The 16,052-nt window shown below is 49.2% G+C and overlaps 17 non-coding genes across 17 annotated transcripts; all 17 read left to right on the top strand.

Annotated features, from left to right (window-relative positions):
* The first annotated feature begins 250 nt into the window (after positions 1-250).
* On the top strand, positions 251-324 carry Trnan-guu. The gene has a single exon. It is a non-coding gene; the product is annotated as a tRNA-Asn (tRNA).
* Positions 325-700: 376 nt separating this feature from the next.
* Trnan-guu lies at positions 701-774 on the top strand. The gene has a single exon. It is a non-coding gene; the product is annotated as a tRNA-Asn (tRNA).
* Positions 775-1,150: 376 nt separating this feature from the next.
* On the top strand, positions 1,151-1,224 carry Trnan-guu. The gene has a single exon. It is a non-coding gene; the product is annotated as a tRNA-Asn (tRNA).
* A 376-nt stretch (positions 1,225-1,600) lies between these two features.
* Positions 1,601-1,674, top strand: Trnan-guu. The gene has a single exon. It is a non-coding gene; the product is annotated as a tRNA-Asn (tRNA).
* A 376-nt stretch (positions 1,675-2,050) lies between these two features.
* On the top strand, positions 2,051-2,124 carry Trnan-guu. The gene has a single exon. It is a non-coding gene; the product is annotated as a tRNA-Asn (tRNA).
* Positions 2,125-2,813: 689 nt separating this feature from the next.
* Trnat-cgu lies at positions 2,814-2,885 on the top strand. The gene has a single exon. It is a non-coding gene; the product is annotated as a tRNA-Thr (tRNA).
* Positions 2,886-3,220: 335 nt separating this feature from the next.
* Trnan-guu lies at positions 3,221-3,294 on the top strand. Its single transcript has one exon. It is a non-coding gene; the product is annotated as a tRNA-Asn (tRNA).
* A 376-nt stretch (positions 3,295-3,670) lies between these two features.
* On the top strand, positions 3,671-3,744 carry Trnan-guu. Its single transcript has one exon. It is a non-coding gene; the product is annotated as a tRNA-Asn (tRNA).
* Positions 3,745-4,120: 376 nt separating this feature from the next.
* Positions 4,121-4,194, top strand: Trnan-guu. Its single transcript has one exon. It is a non-coding gene; the product is annotated as a tRNA-Asn (tRNA).
* A 689-nt stretch (positions 4,195-4,883) lies between these two features.
* On the top strand, positions 4,884-4,955 carry Trnat-cgu. Its single transcript has one exon. It is a non-coding gene; the product is annotated as a tRNA-Thr (tRNA).
* A 338-nt stretch (positions 4,956-5,293) lies between these two features.
* Positions 5,294-5,367, top strand: Trnan-guu. Its single transcript has one exon. It is a non-coding gene; the product is annotated as a tRNA-Asn (tRNA).
* Positions 5,368-6,445: 1,078 nt separating this feature from the next.
* Trnan-guu lies at positions 6,446-6,519 on the top strand. Its single transcript has one exon. It is a non-coding gene; the product is annotated as a tRNA-Asn (tRNA).
* Positions 6,520-13,334: 6,815 nt separating this feature from the next.
* Positions 13,335-13,408, top strand: Trnan-guu. The gene has a single exon. It is a non-coding gene; the product is annotated as a tRNA-Asn (tRNA).
* A 689-nt stretch (positions 13,409-14,097) lies between these two features.
* On the top strand, positions 14,098-14,169 carry Trnat-cgu. Its single transcript has one exon. It is a non-coding gene; the product is annotated as a tRNA-Thr (tRNA).
* Positions 14,170-14,502: 333 nt separating this feature from the next.
* Trnan-guu lies at positions 14,503-14,576 on the top strand. Its single transcript has one exon. It is a non-coding gene; the product is annotated as a tRNA-Asn (tRNA).
* Positions 14,577-15,265: 689 nt separating this feature from the next.
* On the top strand, positions 15,266-15,337 carry Trnat-cgu. The gene has a single exon. It is a non-coding gene; the product is annotated as a tRNA-Thr (tRNA).
* A 333-nt stretch (positions 15,338-15,670) lies between these two features.
* On the top strand, positions 15,671-15,744 carry Trnan-guu. Its single transcript has one exon. It is a non-coding gene; the product is annotated as a tRNA-Asn (tRNA).
* Positions 15,745-16,052: the final 308 nt, after the last annotated feature.

Here is a 16,052-nt window from a genome sequence, read left to right as displayed (position 1 = left end):
TTCTACAACATATGACAAGTATTCTACGGGCGTCAGAGTTTTTCTGAATGCATAGGCAGAAGAGTGGTTTGTATGCATTTTCTAGTATAATGTCATGCTTGGCGATGTCATTCGTTTATGAGCCTCGCTACAGTGTGCATGCACGTTATTAATGTGAAGGGGCGTAAGCAGATGCTAATATTCTGCGAGATTCCTGCAGAAGGTATACGATTTGCCATGATACACAGAGCACAAGTGAACCAACATCAATGCCTCCGTGGCGCAATCGGCTAGCGCGTTCGGCTGTTAACCGAAAGGTTGGTGGTTCGAGCCCACCCGGGGGCGAAATCGTTTTAACCGTCACAGAGGTGAGGACATACGTCAACTTTGTTAGAGATACACAGCTAGTGTGACAATTTGGCTGTGTTTGAGTGATGCCACAGGGCCTTGTACACATTCAGCCAAGTGACACTGTAGGTAAAAACATGGCCCTACGCAGACGTTCTACTGTCTTCCTATTTATTCGTCGTGTGTGACACAGCAGTAGAGAGACGCCCACTACAAAAGACGTATTATTTACATTCAATTTCAGCGTACACGTCGCGAGTGCCATATGACAGGACCTGTCTCTCGATGTCGATTTGTATTTGGTGTCACTTAAGTGTCGGTCTGCAGTAGGCCCCTGTTGGCCGAGCGACATGCAGTCGCGACCAAACTCAAGGCCTCCGTGGCGCAATCGGCTACCGCGTTCGGCTGTTAACCGAAAGGTTGGTGGTTCGGGCCCACCCGGGGGCGAAATCGTTTTAACCGTCACAGAGGTGAGGACATACGTCAACTTTGTTAGAGATACACAGCTAGTGTGACAATTTGGCTGTGTTTGAGTGATGCCACAGGGCCTTGTACACATTCAGCCAAATGACACTGTAGGTAAAAACATGGCCCTACGCAGACGTTCTACTGTTTTCCTATTTATTCGTCGTGTGTGACACAGCAGTAGAGCGACGCCCACTACAAAAGACGTATTATTTACATTCAATTTCAGCGTACACGTCGCGAGTGCCATATGACAGGGCCTGTCTCTCGATGTCGATTTGTATTTGGTGTCACTTAAGTGTCGGTCTGCAGTAGGCCCCTGTTGGCCGAGCGACATGCAGTCGCGACCAAAATCAAGGCCTCTGTGGCGCAATCGGCTAGCGCGTTCGGCTGTTAACCGAAAGGTTGGTGGTTCGAGCCCACCCGGGGGCGAAATCGTTTTAACCGTCACAGAGGTGAGGACATACGTCAACTTTGTTAGAGATACACAGCTAGTGTGACAATTTGGCTGTGTTTGAGTGATGCCACAGGGCCTTGTACACATTCAGCCAAGTGACACTGTAGGTAAAAACATGGCCCTACGCAGACGTTCTACTGTCTTCCTATTTATTCGTCGTGTGTGACACAGCAGTAGAGAGACGCCCACTACAAAAGACGTATTATTTACATTCAATTTCAGCGTACACGTCGCGAGTGCCATATGACAGGACCTGTCTCTCGATGTCGATTTGTATTTGGTGTCACTTAAGTGTCGGTCTGCAGTAGGCCCCTGTTGGCCGAGCGACATGCAGTCGCGACCAAACTCAAGGCCTCCGTGGCGCAATCGGCTACCGCGTTCGGCTGTTAACCGAAAGGTTGGTGGTTCGGGCCCACCCGGGGGCGAAATCGTTTTAACCGTCACAGAGGTGAGGACATACGTCAACTTTGTTAGAGATACACAGCTAGTGTGACAATTTGGCTGTGTTTGAGTGATGCCACAGGGCCTTGTACACATTCAGCCAAATGACACTGTAGGTAAAAACATGGCCCTACGCAGACGTTCTACTGTTTTCCTATTTATTCGTCGTGTGTGACACAGCAGTAGAGCGACGCCCACTACAAAAGACGTATTATTTACATTCAATTTCAGCGTACACGTCGCGAGTGCCATATGACAGGGCCTGTCTCTCGATGTCGATTTGTATTTGGTGTCACTTAAGTGTCGGTCTGCAGTAGGCCCCTGTTGGCCGAGCGACATGCAGTCGCGACCAAAATCAAGGCCTCTGTGGCGCAATCGGCTAGCGCGTTCGGCTGTTAACCGAAAGGTTGGTGGTTCGAGCCCACCCGGGGGCGAAATCGTTTTAACCGTCACAGAGGTGAGGACATACGTCAACTTTGTTAGAGATACACAGCTAGTGTGACAATTTTGCTGTGTTTGAGTGATGCCACAGGGCCTTGTACACATTCAGCCAAGTGACACTGTAGGTAAAAACATGGCCCTACGCAGACGTTCTACTGTCTTCCTATTTATTCGTCGTGTGTGACACAGCAGTAGAGAGACGCCCACTACAAAAGACGTATTATTTACATTCAATTTCAGCGTACACGTCGCGAGTGCCATATGACAGGGCCTGTCTCTCGATGTCGATTTGTATTTGGTGTCACTTAAGTGTCGGTCTGCAGTAGGCCGCTGTTGGCCGAGCGACGTGCAGTCGCCTTACATGAAGCCCCGTGGGCAACGCCAGCGCCACTGAGGACAACAGCGCACTGCAGCCAGAGAGAGGAGCCGAAAGGCGCATTTCGCAGTCGAGCCACGCTATCCCACAAGCTGTGCGCTAGGTCAAGATTGTGCAGACGGCAAACCTTTGGTGGCCCGACGCTCGTCGTCGATCGTAAGGGCGAAACAGTCAAGAGATTTGGAAAACAGCAGTGTGGACACCCCCAGCAGCAGCTGTGTGCCAAATCCGATATCTGGTCGAGGGCTGCAAGATTCAGTGTGATGAAGTGACAATTCGGGGATAGCTCACGAACGCAAAGCTGCCGCCTACTTATCTCAGTGGTAGAGCACTGGTCTCGTAAACCAGGGGTCGTGAGTTCGAACCTCACAGAAGGCATTCTTTTTTTTTTCACCTTCCTGCATGGAGCGGCGCTATCTCGACCAGCTTCTAACACATGGCAGTACACTGAATGAAAGGGATGTTCTACAACATATGACAAGTATTCTACGGGCGTCAGAGTTTTTCTGAATGCATAGGCAGAAGAGTGGTTTGTATGCATTTTCTAGTATAATGTCATGCTTGGCGATGTCATTCGTTTATGAGCCTCGCTACAGTGTGCATGCACGTTATTAATGTGAAGGGGCGTAAGCAGATGCTAATATTCTGCGAGATTCCTGCAGAAGGTATACGATTTGCCATGATACACAGAGCACAAGTGAACCAACATCAATGCCTCCGTGGCGCAATCGGCTAGCGCGTTCGGCTGTTAACCGAAAGGTTGGTGGTTCGAGCCAACCCGGGGGCGAAATCGTTTTAACCGTCACAGAGGTGAGGACATACGTCAACTTTGTTAGAGATACACAGCTAGTGTGACAATTTGGCTGTGTTTGAGTGATGCCACAGGGCCTTGTACACATTCAGCCAAGTGACACTGTAGGTAAAAACATGGCCCTACGCAGACGTTCTACTGTCTTCCTATTTATTCGTCGTGTGTGACACAGCAGTAGAGAGACGCCCACTACAAAAGACGTATTATTTACATTCAATTTCAGCGTACACGTCGCAAGTGCCATATGACAGGACCTGTCTCTCGATGTCGATTTGTATTTGGTGTCACTTAAGTGTCGGTCTGCAGTAGGCCCCTGTTGGCCGAGCGACATGCAGTCGCGACCAAACTCAAGGCCTCCGTGGCGCAATCGGCTACCGCGTTCGGCTGTTAACCGAAAGGTTGGTGGTTCGGGCCCACCCGGGGGCGAAATCGTTTTAACCGTCACAGAGGTGAGGACATACGTCAACTTTGTTAGAGATACACAGCTAGTGTGACAATTTGGCTGTGTTTGAGTGATGCCACAGGGCCTTGTACACATTCAGCCAAATGACACTGTAGGTAAAAACATGGCCCTACGCAGACGTTCTACTGTTTTCCTATTTATTCGTCGTGTGTGACACAGCAGTAGAGCGACGCCCACTACAAAAGACGTATTATTTACATTCAATTTCAGCGTACACGTCGCGAGTGCCATATGACAGGGCCTGTCTCTCGATGTCGATTTGTATTTGGTGTCACTTAAGTGTCGGTCTGCAGTAGGCCCCTGTTGGCCGAGCGACATGCAGTCGCGACCAAAATCAAGGCCTCTGTGGCGCAATCGGCTAGCGCGTTCGGCTGTTAACCGAAAGGTTGGTGGTTCGAGCCCACACGGGGGCGAAATCGTTTTAACCGTCACAGAGGTGAGGACATACGTCAACTTTGTTAGAGATACACAGCTAGTGTGACAATTTGGCTGTGTTTGAGTGATGCCACAGGGCCTTGTACACATTCAGCCAAGTGACACTGTAGGTAAAAACATGGCCCTACGCAGACGTTCTACTGTCTTCCTATTTATTCGTCGTGTGTGACACAGCAGTAGAGAGACGCCCACTACAAAAGACGTATTATTTACATTCAATTTCAGCGTACACGTCGCGAGTGCCATATGACAGGGCCTGTCTCTCGATGTCGATTTGTATTTGGTGTCACTTAAGTGTCGGTCTGCAGTAGGCCGCTGTTGGCCGAGCGACGTGCAGTCGCCTTACATGAAGCCCCGTGGGCAACGCCAGCGCCACTGAGGACAACAGCGCACTGCAGCCAGAGAGAGGAGCCGAAAGGCGCATTTCGCAGTCGAGCCACGCTATCCCACAAGCTGTGCGCTAGGTCAAGATTGTGCAGACGGCAAACCTTTGGTGGCCCGACGCTCGTCGTCGATCGTAAGGGCGAAACAGTCAAGAGATTTGGAAAACAGCAGTGTGGACACCCCCAGCAGCAGCTGTGTGCCAAATCCGATATCTGGTCGAGGGCTGCAAGATTCAGTGTGATGAAGTGACAATTCGGGGATAGCTCACGAACGCAAAGCTGCCGTCTTCTTAGCTCAGTGGTAGAGCACTGGTCTCGTAAACCAGGGGTCGTGAGTTCGAACCTCACAGAAGGCATTCTTTTTTTTTTTTTCACCTTCCTGCATGGAGCGGCGCTATCTCGACCAGCTTCTAACACATGGCAGTACACTGAATGAAAGGGATGTTCTACAACATATGACAAGTATTCTACGGGCGTCAGAGTTTTTCTGAATGCATAGGCAGAAGAGTGGTTTGTATGCATTTTCTAGTATAATGTCATGCTTGGCGATGTCATTCGTTTATGAGCCTCGCTACAGTGTGCATGCACGTTATTAATGTGAAGGGGCGTAAGCAGATGCTAATATTCTGCGAGATTCCTGCAGAAGGTATACGATTTGCCATGATACACAGAGCACAAGTGAACCAACATCAATGCCTCCGTGGCGCAATCGGCTAGCGCGTTCGGCTGTTAACCGAAAGGTTGGTGGTTCGAGCCCACCCGGGGGCGAAATCGTTTTAACCGTCACAGAGGTGAGGACATACGTCAACTTTGTTAGAGATACACAGCTAGTGTGACAATTTGGCTGTGTTTGAGTGATGCCACAGGGCCTTGTACACATTCAGCCAAGTGACACTGTAGGTAAAAACATGGCCCTACGCAGACGTTCTACTGTCTTCCTATTTATTCGTCGTGTGTGACACAGCAGTAGAGAGACGCCCACTACAAAAGACGTATTATTTACATTCAATTTCAGCGTACACGTCGCGAGTGCCATATGACAGGGCCTGTCTCTCGATGTCGATTTGTATTTGGTGTCACTTAAGTGTCGGTCTGCAGTAGGCCGCTGTTGGCCGAGCGACGTGCAGTCGCCTTACATGAAGCCCCGTGGGCAACGCCAGCGCCACTGAGGACAACAGCGCACTGCAGCCAGAGAGAGGAGCCGAAAGGCGCATTTCGCAGTCGAGCCACGCTATCCCACAAGCTGTGCGCTAGGTCAAGATTGTGCAGACGGCAAACCTTTGGTGGCCCGACGCTCGTCGTCGATCGTAAGGGCGAAACAGTCAAGAGATTTGGAAAACAGCAGTGTGGACACCCCCAGCAGCAGCTGTGTGCCAAATCCGATATCTGGTCGAGGGCTGCAAGATTCAGTGTGATGAAGTGACAATTCGGGGATAGCTCACGAACGCAAAGCTGCCGTCTTCTTAGCTCGTAAACCAGGGGTCGTGAGTTCGAACCTCACAGAAGGCATTCTTTTTTTTTTTTCACCTTCCTGCATGGAGCGGCGCTATCTCGACCAGCTTCTAACACATGGCAGTACACTGAATGAAAGGGATGTTCTACAACATATGACAAGTATTCTACGGGCGTCAGAGTTTTTCTGAATGCATAGGCAGAAGAGTGGTTTGTATGCATTTTCTAGTATAATGTCATGCTTGGCGATGTCATTCGTTTATGAGCCTCGCTACAGTGTGCATGCACGTTATTAATGTGAAGGGGCGTAAGCAGATGCTAATATTCTGCGAGATTCCTGCAGAAGGTATACGATTTGCCATGATATACAGAGCACAAGTGAACCAAAATCAAGGCCTCCGTGGCGCAATCGGCTAGCGCGTTCGGCTGTTAACCGAAAGGTTGGTGGTTCGAGCCCACCCGTGGGCGAAATCGTTTTAACCGTCACAGAGGTGAGGACATACGTCAACTTTGTTAGAGATACACAGCTAGTGTGACAATTTGGCTGTGTTTGAGTGATGCCACAGGGCCTTGTACACATTCAGCCAAGTGACACTGTAGGTAAAAACATGGCCCTACGCAGACGTTCTACTGTCTTCCTATTTATTCGTCGTGTGTGACACAGCAGTAGAGAGACGCCCACTACAAAAGACGTATTATGTACATTCAATTTCAGCGTACACGTCGCGAGTGCCATATGACAGGGCCTGTCTCTCGATGTCGATTTGTATTTGGTGTCACTTAAGTGTCGGTCTGCAGTAGGCCGCTGTTGGCCGAGCGACGTGCAGTCGCCTTACATGAAGCCCCATGGGCAACGCCAGTGCCACTGTGGACAACAGCGCACTGTAGCCAGAGAGAGGAGCCGAAAGGCGCATTTCGCCGTCGAGCCACGCTATCCCACAAGCTGTGCGCTAGGTCAAGATTGTGCAGACGGCAAACCCTTGGTGGCCCGACGCTCGTCGTCGATCGTAAGGGCGAAACAGTCAAGAGATTTGGAAAACGGCAATGTGGACACCCCCAGCAGCAGCTGTGTGCCAAATCCGATATCTGGTCGAGGGCTGCAAGATTCAGTATGATGAAGTGACAATTCGGGGACAGCTCACGAACGCAAAGCTGCCGCCTTCTTAGCTCAGTGGTAGTTCCGCTTTAGACGCCGTGCAGTGTGGACGTGCCTAGTCTTCCGCTCCGCCGTAGCGTTACGTATAGTGGACTATCGTTTTTGTTTACGTGTTGTGTTGCAACTTCTGTGAGTGTTTCTCCGTCGTTGTTTCGTAACTTGTGTTACTTTCTGTCCTTATTTCAGTGTTTTTTGTGTAGCGGTTTCGACCGCATATTTTGAAAATGTCGTCCCAGGTTATTCCTCGTCGGGCTACAGTTAGTTTTGCTTTTGACAAGTCAACCCGCCATGTGCAACCTAGTTCCCTTGAGATTCATGATTGGTTGGTAGATACCTTTGGTGTTCATCCGGATCAGGTGCACACTGCTTATTTTGATACCGATTTGTATGTTTTCTTTGTTAAGTTCATGGACCCACTTCAGGTTGATAAAATTCTTTCTAAATATGGTCATCAAGTTCTCTTTCGGCATCGGGATGATTCTGTAAGTACCGTGCTGCTTTCCAATGCTTCCATCACGTATACCAATGTTCGTGTTTACAACCTTCCACCGGAGGTGGATAATGTCTATCTTAAGGAGGGTCTACAAAAGTATGGTGATGTAAAGAGCATTCGCCCTGAACGCTGGTCAAGCCAACATCGCCTGCAATGTTACAGTGGTATTCGTTCAGTCGAAATGCACGTTAAGCAGAATATTCCATCTCACCTGCAGATCGGTGGATATCGTGTCCATGTAACATATAGTGGTCAGGTTGGCACCTGTTTTTTGTGCAATGAAAGTGGTCACGTGCGTACCGACTGTCCGCGGAGAGTTTTTGTTTTAAAAAATTCTCTCGAACAGCGTCGCAAGTTAACGGTCGCTGACCTCGTTGCAGGTGGTTCTGCTCTTGGTGTAGCACAGTCCAGTGGTAGTAGCGCCCCGCCACAGGTTTTGCGCACCCCTGACACAGAATTTCCTCCTTTGCGTGCTAAATCTGATGTTGTTCCGTCTGTCCCTCAGGTGGGTGTGCCATTTTTGAATAATAAGAGGCGTCGCCCACACGATGGAAATAGTACGGATGAGGATCTCCCTGAGATGCCCCAGTCCGAGCGACCGGCATCCTCCGAGCCACTGTGTACTGTAGCTGCTCCCTGCCCTCCTGAGGTAGCGGTTCCGGTGGCGGCTGCTGGCGCCCCTCCGGCCTCCGACGCAGCTTCTCTCGAGTCGGGTCGTCGGTCGGGCCTGTTGGCGACGTCTTCCGAACCGACTTCGATGTCACAACAAGTGGAACCGCGACAACTTCCTGCTTCGCTGCCCCATACCTCTGCCAGCGGAGCTGCTCCGCTTCCTTCCAACTCTGCTGCCTCGGACCTTCCTGCTCACGTTTCGCCTCCGTGCAGTCCATGTTTGCCGGAAGCTAGTGCAGGTGTTGACCATTCCGTTTCGTCGGATGTTTCCGCCGCGACCCCGGATCCCGCATGTGGACCGGCGTGGGTGGTGTCGGATACAGAACTTGACCCTCCTACGTCACCGGCGGCTGAAGCTTCCTTGCCCGTCAGCCGACGCAAGTTACGCGTTCAGCCGAACGTTAATGCTGTTCGTAAAAAACCGAAGCGTAAGGGATCCGCGGAACGGGGTAGCAGTCCCCCTCCCTCGGATGCCTCCGTCACCCCTGCTATGGACTGTGACGCTGGTGCGTCGGTGTAGGTGATTTGTTTTCTCGCTTTTCTCTCTATGGTTCAAGCATACACCTTTCTTACCTTAAATGTTAACCGTATTGAGTCCGACGTTCGCATTGCCTCTTTGCGGCAGTTTATTTACGACGCCTGTGCGGACGTAGTGTTTTTGCAGGAAGTGTTGTTTTCTGATCTCTCTCTACCTGGATTTCAAACTGTTTTTAATGTCGCGCCGGAATATTCAACAGGAACTGCTCTTTTCTTTCGAGAGGGCATTCCTATTACTGACATTGAATTCCTTGACTCTGGCCGTGGGATTGGTTGTCGTCTTTTTGATCTCCGCCTCGTTGTTTTGTATGCCCCCTCTGGTTCGGGTCACACTGTGGCTCGATCGCGCTTTTATAAAGAAGAGCTTATTTATCTTTTGCGCCAGAGTCCTCGGAGTCTCCTGCTCGGAGGCGATTTTAATTGTGTTTTACGCCCTGAAGACCAGTCCCCCAATTTTAATTATTGCCGTGATTTACATGACTTAGTTCGTACGATGCATCTGCGTGATGTTTGGGAACACAAATATCCAACCCTGGTGAAATATACGTTTTTTACCGCGTCCTCATGCAGTAGACTCGACAGATTCTATTTATCTGATTTTTTATGTGATAAAATTCTTTCTGTCGATGTTATTCCTACTAGTTTTTCTGACCATTGTGCTTTTACTGCAACTGTAAATCTTAGTCACCAACCTGCAAAACTTTATCGTTCCCAGTGGATGTTAAATGTTTCCCACCTTGCCGACAGTGCTATGGATGATGTTATAAGTGGCGTGTGGGAGCGATGTCTTCGCTCTGTCCCGCGATACCCCTCCTTGCTGGTTTGGTGGACTGCGTTTGCCAAGCCCAAGATTCGTCAGACTTTGATTTTTTACTGTGCTGCAAGGGCGCGTGATTTTAAGAACACGTATGAATTTTACTACTCTGTCCTGCGTGAACTGTATGACGCGGCGGGTACCTCTCCTCTGCGGATCCATGATGTTCGTCGTATTAAAGCCAAGCTCTTGAGCCTTAAACGACGACAGATGGATGGTCTGCGAGTTAAGTCGAAACCTCACTCTCTTGTTGAAGGTGAGCTGACATCCTTGTACCACCTGCTACGGCATCAGACTCGTCGTCGTCGCTCCTTCATCTCTTCTCTTACGGTGGATGATGGGCGACAGCTTATTGCGCAGGAGGGAATGGTTCGTGCTCTTCATCAGTATTACACTAGTCTATATTCTGCCGATGATTCTGGTGAGTCTCTTTCGGATGATGTCCTTGGGGATCTAACTGCGACGATCGCGCCTGACGCGAACGGCGAATTTCTCCGGGAGTTCCAGGTAGATGATGTTTTCGATTTTATTGCTCGCTCTCCGTCCAGTAAATCGCCGGGTCCAGACGGCCTGCCTAAAGAATTTTATCTCCGTTTTTGGCCTCTTTTGGGTGGCATTTTTACGCAGATTTTAAATGAGATTGTCAGGGGGGTGGATGTACCTGCCGATTTTAAAGTAGGGAAAATTGTTTTAATTCCGAAGTCCTCTGGTCGTTTATCTGCTGCCAATCTTCGTCCGCTCACATTGCTGAACTTTGACTACAAGACAGCTGCTAGAGCGCTCAATAGCCGGTTGTCTTCTCTGCTTCGGGGTGTGATTGGTGCACATCAATGTTGTTTTCATGATAGATCTATTCTGACACCAGTAGCCGAATATCGGGATGTTGTCTCGGTTGCGGCGGTTACAAACGTACATTGTGCCTTTGCCTTCCTTGATTTTTACAAGGCTTTTGATCACGTCAGTCATGTGTTTTTAGATCATGTTTTAGGTACAATAGGTTTTAACGCTTCATCACGTGGTGTTCTTGGCAATTTGTATAGGGGAATAACAGCTCGGGTGTCAGTCAATGGGCAGCTGACGCCGCCCATTGCTATCCGCCGCGGAGTGCCTCAGGGTAGTCCGCTCTCTATGTCTTTATTCGTATTGTCCCTGGAACCGCTGCTTCGGACTATTGCTCTCAAGCTTCAGGGTATGTCCCTCTCTGGTGGGAAGCTCTCTGTTAAGGCATATGCGGATGATGTCGTTGTTCTCCTCCGTCAACGTGATGATATCCCGTTGTTGAAAGGGGCAGTTGATGCATACTGTCGTGTCTCTGGAGCGCGTCTCAATCAGGGTAAATGTAAGTTCCTTGATATTCGAGGATTTCGCGATGCTGATGTCCCTTGGGCCACTTTTGTCGATCGCCATACGTCCTTGGGGATTATCATTGATCGGTGTCCTCTAAAAATGGCGGCTCTCAATTGGAAATCTGTCACCGAGAAGATACAGGGGGCTCTGATGGTCCATGAGCAGCGCTCTGCTACCATTTTGCAAAAAGTCAGAATTTTAGACACCTACGTTCTATGTAAAGCTTATTATGTTGCTCAGCTGTTCCCACTTCCCATGATGGTGGCGAAAAGGTTGCGCCAATTGTCTAGCAGGTTTATATGGAAGGGCCATCTATTCAAGTTACGTTACGAGGTAATGACGAAACCGCGTATCTCCGGAGGCTTGGGCCTCTCTGACATTACTCGCAAGGCGTCTGCTTTGTACGTCCGCCGAACGACTCTAATTGTTACGCAAGAAGTGACTTCGATTACATCCAGGCTTTTTACTGTTGTGCGTCCGGCGAGCCTTGCTCCACCTGTCGATGTCGGACGCCTAAATTTTAAGTTGAAACACATTCGGGAATTTTACATTGCGGTGAGTTACCTCGGTGACGTCTTCTTGCGGCGACCGGTGCCAACGACCAAGGGCTTGATTGCCCGCTGGGAGGGGCTGGCCGGTCCCAATCCAATAGAACTGGCGTCTCCATCTGTGTCCTGGAGGAACGTCTGGAAGAATGTTAGTCTGTCGATCCACTCTATGGCCGTGGCGTCCACGTGGTACAGGGTAATAAATAATTTGGTTCCCACCAATGTACGACTGCACCGTATTGGTCTTTCTGACACGGACACCTGTACTCGGTGTGGTCTCGTGGATACCCTTGAACATCGATTCACCTGCTGTGGGCACCTTGCTAATTGGCGTTGGCTCAGGAAACAACTTGCTTTTGTCACTAGGTCTGCTGAAGCCGCTTATACTATTGACATCATCGTCCGGCCCGATTCTTCCTTTTTTCCGCGAACGAAGCTCCATACCGTCATGTGGTTGATTGGCCATTTCGTACATTTTGTCAACAGTTGTCATGAAGAGGATGGACACCTAGCGTTTCGGCAGTACATGCTTACTGCTTACTGGCAGCGCTTGCGATTGCCAGGCCTCCGAGATGATTTTGCCAATATGCTTAGCCTGACATTTGAAAGAGAGGGTGTTGGCTAAGGTCACCTGTGTGAGCCATTTTCTTTTATACTGTTTCTGGATTTGCCGCCTTTATGTATGTCTCTTCTCTACACCAGGACTGAAGTTTCCGTGTATTTTTTTTTTTTTTTTTTTTTTTCAAAGCAGTCTACATTATATAGTCATGTTTTAGGATTTTAATTTCAGTAGTGTACTTCTTTTGAAGTGGCTGTGTTGTGGATGTTCCTTAATATTTTTTTATTTATTCTTTTTTTTTTTTTTTCAATAGATATATTTGTTAGAGGAATAATAATTACGCTTTCATTTGCTCATAATGAGCTGAGACTGAATTGCAGGGGAAAAAAAAAAAAAAAAAAAAAAAAGGGGTATGATTCCTGCTTTGGGTGCAGGAGGTCCCGGGTTCAAATCCCGGACGAGCCCTGCCATTTTGACCGTGCTGAAGAGTAGGTGGAACTCAGCCCCGGTTGCAGCTCCTCAATGAAGAGTATTAAAAAAAAAAAAAAAAAAAGGGGTATGATTCCTGCTTTGGGTGCAGGAGGTCCCGGGTTCAAATCCCGGACGAGCCCTGCCATTTTGACCGTGCTGAAGCGTAGGTGGAACTCAGCCCCGGTTGCAGCTCCTCAATGAAGAGTAGACGCCTGTTTATAGCACGTGGATATAACAAGAATGCGGCACCAGTAAAGTACGTAGGTGAAAAAAAAAAAAAAAAAAAAAAAAAAAAGTGGTAGAGCACTGGTCTCGTAAACCAGGGGTCGTGAGTTCGAACCTCACAGAAGGCATTCATTTTTTAAACCTTCCTGCAAGGAGCGGAGCTATCTCGAGCAGCATCTAACACATGGCAGTATACTGAATGAAAGGGATGTTCTACAACCTATGACAAGTATTCTACTGGCCTCAGAGGTTTTCTGAATGCATAGGCAGAACATTGGTTTGTATGCATTTTGTAGTATAATGTCATGCTTGGCGATGTCATTCGTTTACGAGCCTCGCTACAGTGTGCATGCACGTTATCCATGTGAAGAGGCGTAAGCAAATGCTACCATTCTGCGAGATTCCTGCAGAAGGTATACGAATTGCGTTGATATACAGAGCACAAGGGAGCCAAAGTCAAGGCCTCCGTGGCGCAATCGGCTAGCGCGTTCGGCTGTTAACCGAAAGGTTGGTGGTTCGAGCCCACCCGGGGGCGAAATCGTTTTAACCGGCACCGAGGTGAGGGCATACGTCAACTTTGTTAGAGATACACAGCTAGTGTGACAATTTGGCTGCGTTTGAGTGATGCCACAGAGCCTTATACACATTCAGCCAAGTGACACTGTAGGTAAAAACATGGCCCTACACAGACGTTCTGCTGTTTTCCTTTTTATTCGTCATGTGTGACACTGCAGTAGAGGGACGCCCGCTACAAAAGACGTATTCTTTACATTCAATTTCAGCATATACGTCGCGAGTGCCATATGACAGGGCCTGTCTCTCGATGTCGATTTGTATTTGGTGTGTTTTAAGTGTCGGTCTGCAGTAGGCCGCTGTTGGCCGAGCGACGTGCAGTCGCCTTACATGAAGCCCCATGGGCAACGCCAGTGCCACTGTGGACAACAGCGCACTGTAGCCAGAGAGAGGAGCCGAAAGGCGCATTTCGCAGTCGAGCCACGCTATCCCACAAGCTGTGCACTAGGTCAGGATTGTGCAGACCGCTAACTTTTGGTGGGCCGACGCTCGTCGTCGATCGTAAGGGCGAAACATTCAAGAGATTTGGAAAACGGCAATGTGGACACCCCCAGCAGCAGCTGTGTGCCAAATCCGATATCTGGTCGAGGGCTGCAAGATTCAGTATGATGAAGTAACAATTTGGGGATAGCTCACAAACGCTAAGCTGCCGCCTTCTTAGCTCAGTGGTAGAGCACTGGTCTCGTAAACCAGGGGTCGTGAGTTCGAACCTCACAGAAGGCATTCATTTTTTAAACCTTCCTGCAAGGAGCGGAGCTATCTCGAGCAGCATCTAACACATGGCAGTACACTGAATGAAAGGGATGTTCTACAACCTATGACAAGTATTCTACTGGCCTCAGAGGTTTTCTGAATGCATAGGCAGAACATTGGTTTGTATGCATTTTGTAGTATAATGTCATGCTTGGCGATGTCATTCGTTTACGAGCCTCGCTACAGTGTGCATGCACGTTATCCATGTGAAGAGGCGTAAGCAAATGCTACCATTCTGCGAGATTCCTGCAGAAGGTATACGAATTGCGTTGATATACAGAGCACAAGGGAGCCAAAGTCAAGGCCTCCGTGGCGCAATCGGCTAGCGCGTTCGGCTGTTAACCGAAAGGTTGGTGGTTCGAGCCCACCCGGGGGCGAAATCGTTTTAACCGGCACCGAGGTGAGGGCATACGTCAACTTTGTTAGAGATACACAGCTAGTGTGACAATTTGGCTGCGTTTGAGTGATGCCACAGAGCCTTATACACATTCAGCCAAGTGACACTGTAGGTAAAAACATGGCCCTACACAGACGTTCTGCTGTTTTCCTTTTTATTCGTCATGTGTGACACTGCAGTAGAGGGACGCCCGCTACAAAAGACGTATTCTTTACATTCAATTTCAGCATATACGTCGCGAGTGCCATATGACAGGGCCTGTCTCTCGATGTCGATTTGTATTTGGTGTGTTTTAAGTGTCGGTCTGCAGTAGGCCGCTGTTGGCCGAGCGACGTGCAGTCGCCTTACATGAAGCCCCATGGGCAACGCCAGTGCCACTGTGGACAACAGCGCACTGTAGCCAGAGAGAGGAGCCGAAAGGCGCATTTCGCAGTCGAGCCACGCTATCCCACAAGCTGTGCACTAGGTCAGGATTGTGCAGACCGCTAACTTTTGGTGGGCCGACGCTCGTCGTCGATCGTAAGGGCGAAACATTCAAGAGATTTGGAAAACGGCAATGTGGACACCCCCAGCAGCAGCTGTGTGCCAAATCCGATATCTGGTCGAGGGCTGCAAGATTCAGTATGATGAAGTAACAATTTGGGGATAGCTCACAAACGCTAAGCTGCCGCCTTCTTAGCTCAGTGGTAGAGCACTGGTCTCGTAAACCAGGGGTCGTGAGTTCGAACCTCACAGAAGGCATTCATTTTTTAAACCTTCCTGCAAGGAGCGGAGCTATCTCGAGCAGCATCTAACACATGGCAGTACACTGAATGAAAGGGATGTTCTACAACCTATGACAAGTATTCTACTGGCCTCAGAGGTTTTCTGAATGCATAGGCAGAACATTGGTTTGTATGCATTTTGTAGTATAATGTCATGCTTGGCGATGTCATTCGTTTACGAGCCTCGCTACAGTGTGCATGCACGTTATCCATGTGAAGAGGCGTAAGCAAATGCTACCATTCTGCGAGATTCCTGCAGAAGGTATACGAATTGCGTTGATATACAGAGCACAAGGGAGCCAAAGTCAAGGCCTCCGTGGCGCAATCGGCTAGCGCGTTCGGCTGTTAACCGAAAGGTTGGTGGTTCGAGCCCACCCGGGGGCGAAATCGTTTTAACCGGCACCGAGGTGAGGGCATACGTCAACTTTGTTAGAGATACACAGCTAGTGTGACAATTTGGCTGCGTTTGAGTGATGCCACAGAGCCTTATACACATTCAGCCAAGTGACACTGTAGGTAAAAACATGGCCCTACACAGACGTTCTGCTGTTTTCCTTTTTATTCGTCATGTGTGACACTGCAGTAGAGGGACGCCCGCTACAAAAGACGTATTCTTTACATTCAATTTCAGCATATACGTCGCGAGTGCCATATGACAGGGCCTGTCTCTCGATGTCGATTTGTATTTGGTG

The sequence above is a fragment of the Schistocerca americana genome, chromosome 5 (assembly GCF_021461395.2).
Source record: "Schistocerca americana isolate TAMUIC-IGC-003095 chromosome 5, iqSchAmer2.1, whole genome shotgun sequence".
Classification (NCBI taxonomy): domain Eukaryota; kingdom Metazoa; phylum Arthropoda; class Insecta; order Orthoptera; family Acrididae; genus Schistocerca; species Schistocerca americana.
This window is presented reverse-complemented; position numbering and strand designations above follow the sequence as displayed.